The 13,584-nt window shown below is 41.8% G+C and overlaps 1 pseudogene; it reads left to right on the forward strand.

Moving 5' to 3' along the window:
• Positions 1-5,523: 5,523 nt before the first annotated feature.
• On the forward strand, positions 5,524-9,297 carry LOC139400950 (endosome/lysosome-associated apoptosis and autophagy regulator family member 2-like; annotated as a pseudogene).
• The last annotated feature ends 4,287 nt before the right edge of the window (positions 9,298-13,584 follow it).

The raw sequence follows: 13,584 nt of genomic DNA on the forward strand, positions 1-13,584 counted from the left end.
CTGTATGTATGTTTGTCCAGTGCATTCAGAAAGTATTCAGACACCTTGACTTTTTCCACGTTTTTTTTACGTTACAGTCTTATGCTAAAACTTCTGAAATTGTTTTTTTATAAAACAATTTCACGTAAAAAAAATGGATTCCTGACCATGGCCAGCTTTAAGAAAAGTCTTGGTGGTTCCAAACTTCTAACAATTAAGAATGATGGAGGCCACTGTGTTCTTGGGGACCTTCAATGCTGCAGAAATGTTGTGATACCTTTCCCCAGACCTGTGCCTCGTCACAAGCCTTGTCTCAGAGCTCTATGGACAATTCCTTCCACCTCATGACTTGGTTTTTACTCTGTCATGCACTGTCAACTGTTTGACCTTTATATAGACAAGTGTGTGCTAGAGATGAAACGGTATGAAAATGCAATATCCCGATTAGTGACAAATTATCACGGTTATCAGTATTATCGCAGTATTGTTAAAATGTGCTGGAGATGTTCAAAAATTACTGTTACACACACTGAAATAATTTCACCAAGTTTTATATTGAAAAACAACAAACAACAAATAAAATTAGCAGCACTATGCACTTTTTGTGTGCATAAACATTAAAATAATAGCATTAACATTAAAGATTACACCATGTGGCCATGAGAGGTAAAAGTTTACCTAGTGCAGCTTTTAATGAACACAACCTTAAATAAGCAAATCAAACGCGGATATAAAAGCAACACAAGTAAAGCAATGTGCATGTAAGAACAACACAACCATATGTAAACAAATCCCATGTGCATGTAAGAACAACACAACCATATGTAAACACATCCAATGTGGATGTAAGAACAACACAACCATATGTCAACACATCCAATGTGGATGTAAGAACAACACAACCATATGTCAACACATCCAATGTGGATGTAAGAACAACACAACCATATGTCAACACATCCCATGTGCATGTAAGAACAACACAACCATATGTAAACACATCCAATGTGGATGTAAGAACAACACAACCATATGTAAACACATCCAATGTGGATGTAAGAACAACACAACCATATGTAAACACATCCAATGTGGATGTAAGAACAACACAACCATATGTAAACACATCCAATGTGGATGTAAGAACAACACAACCATATGTAAACACATCCAATGTGGATGTAAGAACAACACAACCATATGTCAACACATCCCATGTGCATGTAAGAACAACACAACCATATGTAAACACATCCAATGTGCATGTAAGAACAACACAACCATATGTAAACACATCCAATGTGGATGTAAGAACAACACAACCATATGTCAACACATCCCATGTGCATGTAAGAACAACACAACCATATGTAAACACATCCAATGTGCATGTAAGAACAACACAACCATATGTAAACACATCCAATGTGGATGTAAGAACAACACAACCATATGTAAACACATCCCATGTGCATGTAAGAACAACACAACCATATGTAAACACATCCAATGTGCATGTAAGAACAACACAACCATATGTCAACACATCCCATGTGCATGTAAGAACAACACAACCATATGTAAACACATCCAATGTGGATGTAAGAACAACACAACCATATGTAAACACATCCAATGTGCATGTAAGAACAACACAACCATATGTAAACACATCCAATGTGCATGTAAGAACAACACAACCATATGTAAACACATCCAATGTGGATGTAAGAACAACACAACCATATGTAAACACATCCAATGTGGATGTAAGAACAACACAACCATATGTAAACACATCCAATGTGCATGTAAGAACAACACAACCATATGCAAACACATCCAATGTGGATGTAAGAACAACACAACCTTATGTAAACACATCCAATGTGGATGTAAGAACAACACAACCATATGTCAACACATCCAATGTGCATGTAAGAACAACACAACCATATGTAAACACATCCAATGTGCATGTAAGAACAACACAACCATATGTAAACAAATCCCATGTGCATGTAAGAACAACACAACCATATGTAAACACATCCAATGTGCATGTTAGAACAACACAACCATATGTAAACACATCCAATGTGCATGTAAGAACAACACAACCATATGTAAACACATCCAATGTGCATGTAAGAACAACACAACCATAGGTAATGGATAGTGAAGCTGATGTAGGGTTGACCACCTCCGCTTTCATTGGTCCAGAGGTCAGTAGTTGCAGAAAATTATGTGCCTTGAGCCACATTTTTTCAAACATCAGCTTTAACCTGGTTGTACAGGTTTGGGATTTCAAATAATGTTCGTGATGGCACTTTGTCGTGAGGCACGGCAACCTCCATCAACCTCAGAAAGCCAGGCCTCAACAATATGAAATGACATCATGTCCTTTGCAATGTAATATGAAAGGCCTGCAGTGAGGTCTTGAGCATTTTTTGATGTGGTGCATAAATCCTGTTGCGACTCTAGGGGCAGTATTTTCATTTTTGGAGAAAAAAAAACGTTCCCGTTATAAACGGGATATTATGTCAGGACAAGATGCTAGAATATGCATATAATTGACAGCTTTGTATAGAAAACACTAACGTTTCCAAAACTGTAAAGATATTGTCTGTGAGTATAACAGAACTGATGTTGCAGGCGAAAGCCTGAGAAAAATCCAATCCGGATGTTTGCCTGCTGCACGCCCACTCTGTAAACAAGGGAATAGCAAATGTATATTATTATTATTATTCACACACTATCTTCTGTGTTGCATTTGAGTACATGCAATGACCCCATGCACAATTTACATAAATACAAATGAGTCTTAAGAAGACAGTGATAGTAATTGCAATGAGCCCAACAATTGACATAAATACAGGAGTCTTGTATATAGGAGTCTATTTTGTTTCTCCTGTTGGAACAGTTTTACAACCAAGTCGGCATCTGACGGATTTTAAATGAACAAAATATGTTGGTTGGGTGACAAAACTACATAACGTGTTATTGTGTGCAATGGGTGAATAGTCTGCAGACACACAATGTAACAAGTGCGCTGAGAATTGGGAAGCAAGTATGGGGAGTGAGTGTTTTAATAAATAAACTAAACAATAAACACAAAACACAAACAACGCACCGACATGAAAGAGTCAACACCTGAGGAAAGAACCAAGGGGAGTGACCGATATAAGGAAGATAATCAAGGAGGTGATGGAGTCCATGTGAGTGTCATGAGGCGCTGGTGCACTTGACGATGGTGACAGGTGTGCGGGATAATCAGCAGCCTGATGACCTAGAGGCCGGAGAGGGAGTATACGTGACACAAGACGCATACAGCATACAGCAGCAGAACAACGTGTAGTGTTTTTACAACAGTAGGTTACACTGAAAGCTTCAGTTGACATTATTGACAAGCTATTAGCAAGTTAGACGGACAAACATTACATTTTCCCCCATTTCGAAGTCCCCACAACATGCATTGAGCTAAAAGTTAACTTACCTTGCATTCGCTATAAAGTAGTGGGTGGTGGTCACGAAGATGACTCAAGAGATTTGAAGTGTTGCCCTCTTTCACAGCATTTTTTTGCGTGTTTTTTTGCATGTTCTGAGAACAGGGTGACCATCTTTGATTAAGTTTCCCTCAGCACTCTTCAAAAACCAAAAATATGAACATACTTCAGATTTGGTCCTCTTAGAAGACATTTAGCTTGTCTGGGAGCAAGACATTGATGTCCGCAACATGGCTGGTTTTCCCTTTGTAGTCCGTGATTGACCCTGTCACACTGTCTGAGCCGTTGAATTGCGTCTCCACTTTGTCTCTGTACTGACGTTTTGCCTGGGCATAACTGCACTGTTTGTATTCAACCATATTCCCAATCACCTTGCCATGGTTAAATGTGGTGCTTCCCGCTTTCAGTTTTATGTGAATACTGCCATCTATCCACAGTTTCTGGTTAGGGTAGGTTTTAATAGTCACAGTGGTAACAACATCCCCTACACACTTCCTGATGAACTCAGTCACCGTGTCAGTGTATGCATCAATGTTATTCTCAGAGGCAACCCGGAACATATCCCAGTCCGCATAATCAAAACATGCTTGAAGCATGGATTCTTATTGGTCAGACCAACGTTGAATAGACCTTAGCAAGGGGACTTCCTGTTTGAGTTTCTTTCTATAGGAAGGGAGGAGCAGAATGGAGTCGTGATCTGATTTACTGAAGGGAGGGCGGGGGAAGGCCTAGTAGCCATCCCGGAAGGGAGAGTATACATGGCTATGACTATAATCAAAGATAATTCTCTTGGGAGGTAATACGGTCTGCATTTGATTGGTGAACCAAAGGACTTGAGTTTCTGTACGTTTTCCCAATCAGACCGTGGTCAGTTAATCATGAAACATACACCTCCGTCTTTCTTCTTCCCGGAGTGTTCTTTATTCCTGTTTGTGCAATGTACTGAAAATCCAGGTGGCTGTATGGGCGTGGACAGTATATACAGAGAGAGCCATGATTCTTTGAAACAGTATATGTTACAGTCCCTGTCCCTGATGTCTCTCTGGAAGGAGATTCTCATCCTGAGCTTGTCTACTTTATTGTCCAGGGACTGAAGTTCGTACTAGAATTAATGTTTTGAACACGTTCTTCTTGGCCATGGTGCAGTGCCCGGCCAGTTGGAAGCCTCTCGAACTGAGGGTGTAGAGGGTTCGCCAACGACAGCCAGTGCCTTCCTTTTGGTTGTCTTGTGGAACAGACTGCTCAACTGTGCCTGAGGTCGACCTATTACTTTGCTGGCTGTGTTTACTATCCTGGTTAGTTTGCTTTTGCTCCTCACTCTTTAACTTCTTGCTCCTACTGGAGACGCAGATGTCTCAAGTAGACACCTGGAAATGCAAATGCGCTACGCTAAATGTACTCGTTAAAACTCAAACGTTCATCAAAATTCACATGCAGGGTATTGAATTAAAGCTACACTCGTTGTGAACCTAGCCAACAAGTCAGATTTTTAAAATGCTTTTCGGCGAAAGCATGAGAAGCTATTATCTGATAGCATGCAACACCCCAAAATGCTTGAATGCGACGTAAACAAAGATTTAGCTTAGCCGGCGCTACACAAAACGCAGAAATAAAATATAAAACATTCATTACCTTTGACGAGCTTCTTTCTTGGCACTCCTATATGCCCCATAAACATCACTATTGGGTATTTTTTTCGTTTAAATCGGTCCATATATACCCAAAATAGCTTTCTATGGAAGCTGTGTGATTCAGAAAAAAACATCGTTTTAAAACGCTGCGTCATTTTATAAAATTAAAAAAGTCGACGATAAACTTTCACAAAACACTTCGAAATACTTTTGTAATCCAACTTTAGGTATTAGTAAACGTTTATAATCTATCAAAATGATTACAGGGCGATGTGTATTCAATAGCTCCTCGTCCTCAAATCAATGGCTGCCAATGTGCACATTCAAAACATCCTGGTGGAGACTGGAAGAAATTGAATCCAGTTAGTTGGATTTACTAAGAAAAAAGTCTGTGGAAAATGACGACAATGGCGACATCGTGTGGAATCTGTAGGAATTGCATGCAGGTCCATAATTAATTTTGTGCCCTTTTAACAACCCATGAAAGTGACGCATGGAAATAATTTTTAGCTTTCAGAGAGCAGTTTTTCTTGCGCTTTTCAATGAAACACACGATCTGTTATAGTCACAGCCGTGATTTAACCAGTTTTAGAAACTTCAGAGTGTTTTCTATCCACACATACTAATCATATGCATATACTATATTCCTGGCATGAGTAGCAGGACGCTGAAAAGTTGCGCGATTTTTAACAGAATGTTCGAAAAAGGAAGGGGTAGACTTAAGAGTTAATCACCATACCAGACTGTCATATTAAATGTGAGGATACTCTCCACCAGACTGCTTTACATCCTCTCCAGAACATCCTGGCTGACCCTGAACCCCTTCAATTCCCTGATTTAAAGAGGTTTGCTTTTAAAAAAAAAAATAGAGTCTACATTCTCTGTAAAGCTCAGCTTGTCATCAATTTGTGGCCCTAGGTATTTAAAACAACCAATCATTTCCACTGTTTGGTCCTTCAGGTAGAGTGGTTGGGACATTGGCAGGTTGTTGCCATTGATGATAAGCTCATTTGTCTTGTCCACATTGACTTGGAGGGCACTTGACCAGCAACATTCTTGAAGGTTGTTGGCCTGTTTAAAATAGCTGTCTGACTTAGCATCTTTAAAAAAAGCCAATACATTCTGTACTGTCACCTAATCAAACATTCTATCTCAAATCTAATATGGAGTATAGAGACAAATAAAAAATAAATAGCTTCACTGTCCAAATATAAACTCAGCAAAAAAAGAAATGTCCTCTTACTGTCAACTGCGTTTATTTTCACAAACTTAACATGTGTAAATAAGACTCAACAACTGAGACATAAACTTAACAGGTTCCACAGACATGTGACTAACACATTAATGGAATAATGTGTCCCTGAACAGAGGGGGGTCAAAATCAAAAGTAACAGTCAATATCTGGTGTGACCACCAGCTGCATTAAGTACTGCAGTGCATCTCCTCCTCATGGACTGCACAAGATTTGCTAGTTCTTTCTGTGAGATGTTATCAACTCTTCCACCAAGGCACCTGCAAGTTCCCGGACATGTCTGGGGGGAATGGCCTTAGCCCTTACCCTCCGATTCAACAGGTCCCAGACGTGCTCAATGGATTGAGATCCGGGCTCTTCGCTGGCCATGGCAGAACATTGACATTCCTGTCTTGCAGGAAATCACACACAGAAAGAGCAGTACGGCTGGTGGCATTGTCATGCTGGAGAGTCATGTCAGGATGAGCCTGCAGGAAGGGTACCACATGAGGGAGGAGGATGTCTTCCCTGTAACGCACAGCGTTGAGATTGCCTGCAATGACAACAAGCTCAGTCCGACGATGCTGTGACACATCGCCCCAGATCATGACGGACCCTCCACCTCCCTCCATATCGATCCCGCTCCAGAGTATTGTCCTCGGTGTAACGCTCATTCCTTCGACAAAAATGCTCATTCCTTCCAAAATGTTGATCTCTTTCTCTCCCTCTCCTCTCCCCATTCTCTCTCTCTCCCAGTGTGTGAGTGTCTGGCAGGTACTGAGCCTGCTGTAGGTTATCAGTTTAAGTGGTGGAATGTTGTACCAGCCAACATGAAGACGTCCTGCATCAACGTGAGAAGCTCCAAGTGTGACGGTATTAACGGTGGGTGCAGCTGCACTCGCTGAGGTCTAGAGGGCACTGTTGCTCTTTACTGTTGTTGACATGTTCCTCTTAGGCTATGGGGTAAGAGGAACAACCCTCCTGGAAAGCTGCTGATATGCAGGCTTTTACCGCAGGATAAGAACAAAGAGAGACTATCTCTCCAGATGGAGGGTTGGGTACCCCTGCCTTCAGCAAAATGCGTAGGTGGGCCATGAGACACATTTGAGTTAGTCAGGGGTTGATTGTGTGTGTGTGTGTGTGTATCTGTTCTGATATGTATGTATCTCCCTCAGGTTGGGAGGTAGCGGGGAATCATATCTGCAGTGGCGCACGGGGCTCTGATAATGACTACCTCATCCTCAACCTCCACGTACCTGGCTTCAAGTGAGTCTGTTAACCTCAATCTGTCTGTCAGTCTCTCACTCTCTTCCCGTCTCCTTCTTGATCTCTCTTAATTTGTGTGTGTGTCCATCCTCAGGCCTCAGTAACAAGTGGTGTAGGGACAGAGTTTAGCCATATCATCTTTGAGTTTGACATGGTGTGTTCAGCTGACTGTGAGCTGTACTTTATGATGGTGAGAACAGCGCAAGATAAAGAAAAACCCACACTCACTGCAAACTACACAGTAGCATATACACAAGTGTGTGGGCATTTCTATTCCTTTAATATGACTTTTGTAATTGGCAACTGGAAAATAGTTGGACATGTGTAAACTACTTTTGAATGTGTAAAGGAAATGACATCACTGTGTGTAGGATATAAACAGGAAGAGAACGATGGTGGTGGAGTTGTGGGAGGGCAGTAAGGTCAGACAGTCATACACATACATCGTGACCAAGAACACCTCTGTATCATACACATAGGCCTTCCAGAGGACCAACCAAGACTCTGACGTCAGTACACAGACACACAATGCAGTAACACACACACACAATGCAGTAACACAGACACCCAATTCTATACTAATAGAGCACTTTCTCTCTTTCTCTCCTCCAGGTGCGTCAGAATGTGAACGGCATGGTGCATATCTACTCCATCTCAGTGAGTAACACGGTAGACGGTGTGTCGTCAGAGTGTCAGGCCTGTGCCCTTCTCTCCCAACCCTCCGGCTCGCTGTGTGTCCCCTGCCCTCCAGGACACTACATACATACACTCACACACACACCAGCCAGTGCACAGAGTGCCCCCCAACACACACCTCACCTCACACAACACCCAGAGCCCAGAGGTCTGCAAACCCTGTGGACCATCCAGCAAGAGTAACAAGGTGTGTGTGTGTGTGGACGTGTTTAGCTATCCTTGCGGAGACCCGAAGTCCCCACAAGAATAGTAAACAAACAAAAATTGGACCAATTGGGGACACGATGCTATTTCTAGGGGGTTTAGGGTTAAGGTTAGAGTTAGGGTTAGAATTACGTTTAGGGTTAGGAGCTAGGGTTAGGGTTAAGGTTAGGTTTTTGGGTTAGGGTAAGGGTAAGAATACGGGTGAGGGAAAATAGGATTTTGAATGGGACTGAATTGTGTCCACCCACAAGGTTAGCTGTACAAGACTGTGTGTGTGTGAAGGTGGGTCGAGCTTGGTGAATAAAAGTGTGTGTCCATTGTTTCTTCCACAAGTTGCATAATAGTGCACAACTGAATGTTTGTGTGTTTTTCCTACTCTGATAACAAAGTGTCTCAGAGTTTTGACTATAGTTCTCTCGGCTCTGTTGGAACACTGATGAACAGACCCAGTTTTACCTCTAAAGGAACTAAGTACTACCACCTCTTCAACATCAGCCTCTGTGGAGAGGTACGCAGGCACACGCACACACACATTGATGAACAATATTTTCAACCTACAATTACATTGTGATCCTGAATTGAGCTTCAATTTCTCAGGATAGGAGGGCTGTGTGTACAGATAATGTGACTGTGCTATCCAGCGCCGACTCTCAGAGAGAGACAGGGGAATCAGCCAATGTGGTGAAGAGTTTCATCTGTCAATCAACCATCATCCCCTCCAGTGGGCGGGGCTTCCGCACAGCACTATCCTCCCAGTCCATCAGCTCAGCAGACACGTTCTTGGGTGAGTACACACAACAACACACTTTCCTTGTAACCTGATGCCAATCTTTGGCACTGGTATAGAATAGGTGTTGTTTGATTGATTAATGGACAGGGTTGGGGAGTAACGGATTACATGAAAACTAATCCGCTACGTTACCAGCAAAAATATTGTAATCAGATTACATATACTTTTGAAAATCTAGATTACTTCTTGGATTACTTTTCAATTCAGAAAGGATGTTTGCGAGACATTGTTTGCGGACACCTTTCTGTTTTCTCAATGACATTCTAATCAGCATTGATAAAAAGGGTCACAAGTTTAAGTAGGTTCTGCCTGCCGGGGCGGCAGGGTAGCCTAGTGGTTAGAGCGTTGGACTAGTAACCGGAAGGTTGCAAGTTCAAACCCCCAAGCTGACAAGGTACAAATCTGTCATTCTGCCCCTGAACAGGCAGTTAACCCACTGTTCCTAGGCCGTCATTGAAAATAAGAATTTGTTCTTAACTGACTTGCCTAGTTAAATAAAGGTAAAAAAATAAATACAAAAATCAGAGACCCCTGATGACACAGCAAATGTCTCTCGATGTGCAAAACTGATAGAGACATACCCCAAGCGACTTACAGCTGTAATCGCAGCAAAAGGTGGCGCTACAAAGTATTAACTAAAGGGGCTGAATAATTTTGCACGCCCAATTTTTCAGTTTTTGATTTGTTAAAAAAGTTTGAAATATCCAATAAATGTCGTTCCACTTCATGATTGTGTCCCACTTGTTGTTGATTCTTCACAAAAAAATACAGTTTTATATCTTTATGTTTGAAGCCTGAAATGTGGCAAAGGGTCGCAAAGTTCAAGGGGGCCGAATACTTTCGCAAGGCACTGTATTTATTATAATTTTTTATTTATTTTTAAACCTTTTATTAAAATAGGCAAGTCAGTTAAAAACAAATTCTTATTTACAATGATGGCCTTCACCGGCCAAACCCGGACGACACTGGACCAATTGTGCACCACCCTATGGGACTCCCAATCACGGCCGGTTGTGGTACAGCTTGGATTCAAACCAGGGTGTCTGTAGTGACGCCTCTAGCACTGAGAGGTGCACCACTCGGGAGCCCTAACCCAATAATGGTTGAATTGAAGAAGTTTAAGCTGCCTATCAATCATTATTTTTGCAATCAGCTGACAGCCGGTGAAAAATGCCCTTTTGCAACAGCTGCATGATGCAGGTCCCAGCCTATGAAATACAAATGTGAGGGAGTTCTAAACTTCTCCACGGTATTGTGCTCCAAACTGTCAAAAACTAGTTTAATTTAAGAAGACCACGAGTGGGGCTTTTATTGCTCAATCTAATTATTGCTGGAAAAGGCCTAACAGACACATGCTCAAACTCGTGCACTTTTGATAGTCTTAAAAGGGGCAATCTGAATTTTTTTGGGACTTATAAATAAATGAATGATATACACTACCAGTCAAAAGTTTTAGAACACCTAACACCACTACATTGTAGAATAATAGTGAAGACATCAAAACTTTGAAATAACACATATGGAATCATGTAGTAACCAAAACAGTGTTACACAAATCAAAATATATTTGAGATTCTTCAAATTGCCACCCTTTGCCTTGATGACAGCTTTGGACACTCTTGGCATTCTCTCAACCAGCATCATGAGATAGTCACCTGCATTTTAATTAACAGGTGTGCCTTGTTAAAAGTTCATTTGTGGTATTTCTTTCCTTAATGTGTTTGAGCCAATCAGTGGTGTTTTGACAAGGTAGGGATGGTATACAGAAGATAGCCATATTTGGTAGTAGACCAAGTCCATATTATGGCAAGAAAAGCTCAAATAATTAAAGAGAAACAACAGTCCATCATTACTTTAAGACATGAAGGTCAGTCAACTTCGGAAAAGTGCAGTCGCATATCCATCGTGCGCTATGATGAAACTGGCTCTAATGAGGCCCTCCACAGGAATGGAAGACCTAGAGTTACCTCTAGAAAGGCCAAAACCTAGGAAGAAACCTAGAGAGGAACCAGGCTATGTGGGGTGGCCAGTCCTCTTCTGGCTGTGCCGGGTGGAGATTATAACAGAACATGGCCAAGATGTTCAAATGTTCATAAATGACCAGCATGGTCGAATAATAATAAGGCAGAACAGTTGAAACTGGAGCAGCAGCACAGTCAGTTGGACTGGGGACAGCAAGGAGTCATCATGTCAGGTATTCCTGGGGCATGGTCCTAGGGCTCAGGTCCTCCGAGAGAGAGAAAGAAAGAGAGACTTAGAGAGAGCATATGTGGGATGGCCAGTCCTCTTCTGGCTGTGCCGGGTGGAGATTATAACAGAACATGGCCAAGATGTTCAAATGTTCATAAATGACCAGCATGGTCGAATAATAATAAGGCAGAACAGTTGAAACTGGAGCAGCAGCACGGCCAGGTGGACTGGGGACAGCAAGGAGTCATCATGTCAGGTAGTCCTGGGGCATGGTCCTAGGGCTCAGGTCCTCCGAGAGAGAGAAAGAAAGAGAGAAGGAGAGAATTAGAGAACGCACACTTAGATTCACACAGGACACCGAATAGGACAGGAGAAGTACTCCAGATATAACAAACTGACCCTAGCCCCCCGACACATAAACTACTGCAGCAGAAATACTGGAGGCTGAGACAGGATGGGAGAGGAGACACTGTGGCCCCATCCGAGGACACCCCCGGACAGGGCCAAACAGGAAGGATATAACCCCACCCACTTTGCCAAAGCACAGCCCCCACACCACTAGAGGGATATCTTCAACCACCAACTTACCATCCTGAGACAAGGCTGAGTATAGCCCACAAAGACCTCCGCCACGGCACAACCCAGACAGGATGACCACATCAGTGAATCAACACACTCAGGTGACGCACCCCCTTGACTGTTGGAAAAGCAATCCAGATGAAGCTGGTTGAGATAATGCCAAGTGTGTGCAAAGCTGTCATTAAGGTAAAGGGTGGCTATTTGAAGAATCTCAAATATAAACACTATTTTGATTTTTCATGGTTACTACATGATTCCTCATGTGTTATTTCATAGTTTTGATGTCTTCACTAATACTCTACAATATAGTACAAATAAAGAAAAACCCTTGGATGAGTAGTTGATCTAAAAATGTTGACAGGTAGTGTATATCCACTGATTCTTGAATGCCTAATGAGCTTTGTTCAACTGTCACACTCCATGAGAACCCAACATATAAAGTTGTTTTTCTCCAATGTTTGCAAACATTGTAAATATACACAAACACTGTGTGGCCTAAAAATATGGTTAAAACAATACTTTTTATTTAATGGATGGTCAGTCCTTGCATCCATTACTCTGTCTATTAATCTGAGAGTAATCCGTTTTTTACCAAAACAGAGGCAGGGTGAGGCTTTGTTATTGTTTCAACTGTAGATTCACCCTTTAAACGGCTGCAAATGATTGAGATATCAAAGCGTCACCAACAAAACACGTAAACAATAGGCCTATACAGTGGGTCAAAAAAGTATTTAGTCAATCACCAATTGTGCAAGTTCTCCCACTTAAAAAGATGAGAGAGGCCTGTAATTTTCATCATAGGTACACTTCAACTATGACAGACAAAATGAGGGGAGGCTTGCAATTCGAAGAATACCATCCCAACTGTGAAGCACAGGGGGTGGCAGCATCATGTTGTGGGGGTGCTTTGCTGCAGGAGGGACTGGTGCACTTCACAAAATAGATGGCATCATGAGGATGGAAAATGATGTGGATAAATTGAAGCAGCATCTCAAGACATCAGTCAGGAAGTTAAAGCTTGGTTGCAAATGGGTCTTCTAAATGGAAAATGACCCCAAGCATACTTCCAAAGTTGTGGCAAAATGGCTTAAGGACAACAAAGTCAAGGTATTGGTGTGGCCATCACAAAGCTCTGATCTCAATCCTATAGAAAATTTGTGGGCAGAACTGAAAATGCGTGTGCGAGCAAGGAGGCCTAAAAACCCGATTCAGTTACCAGCTCTGTCAGGAGGAATGTGCCAAACCCAACCTATTGTGGAAAGCTTGTGGAAGGCTACCCGAAACGTTTGACCCAAGTTAAACAATTTAAAGGCAATGCTACCAAATACTAATTGAGTGTATGTAAACTTCTGACCCACTGGGAATGTGATGAACAAAATAAAAGCTGAAATATATCATTCTCTCTACTATTATTCTGACATTTCACATTCTTAAAATAAAGTGGTGATCCTAATTTACCTAAGACGGGGCATCTTTACTAGCGTTAAATGTCAGTAATTGTGAAAAACTGAG

This window comes from Oncorhynchus clarkii, unplaced genomic scaffold (assembly GCF_045791955.1).
Source record: "Oncorhynchus clarkii lewisi isolate Uvic-CL-2024 unplaced genomic scaffold, UVic_Ocla_1.0 unplaced_contig_2367_pilon_pilon, whole genome shotgun sequence".
Classification (NCBI taxonomy): domain Eukaryota; kingdom Metazoa; phylum Chordata; class Actinopteri; order Salmoniformes; family Salmonidae; genus Oncorhynchus; species Oncorhynchus clarkii.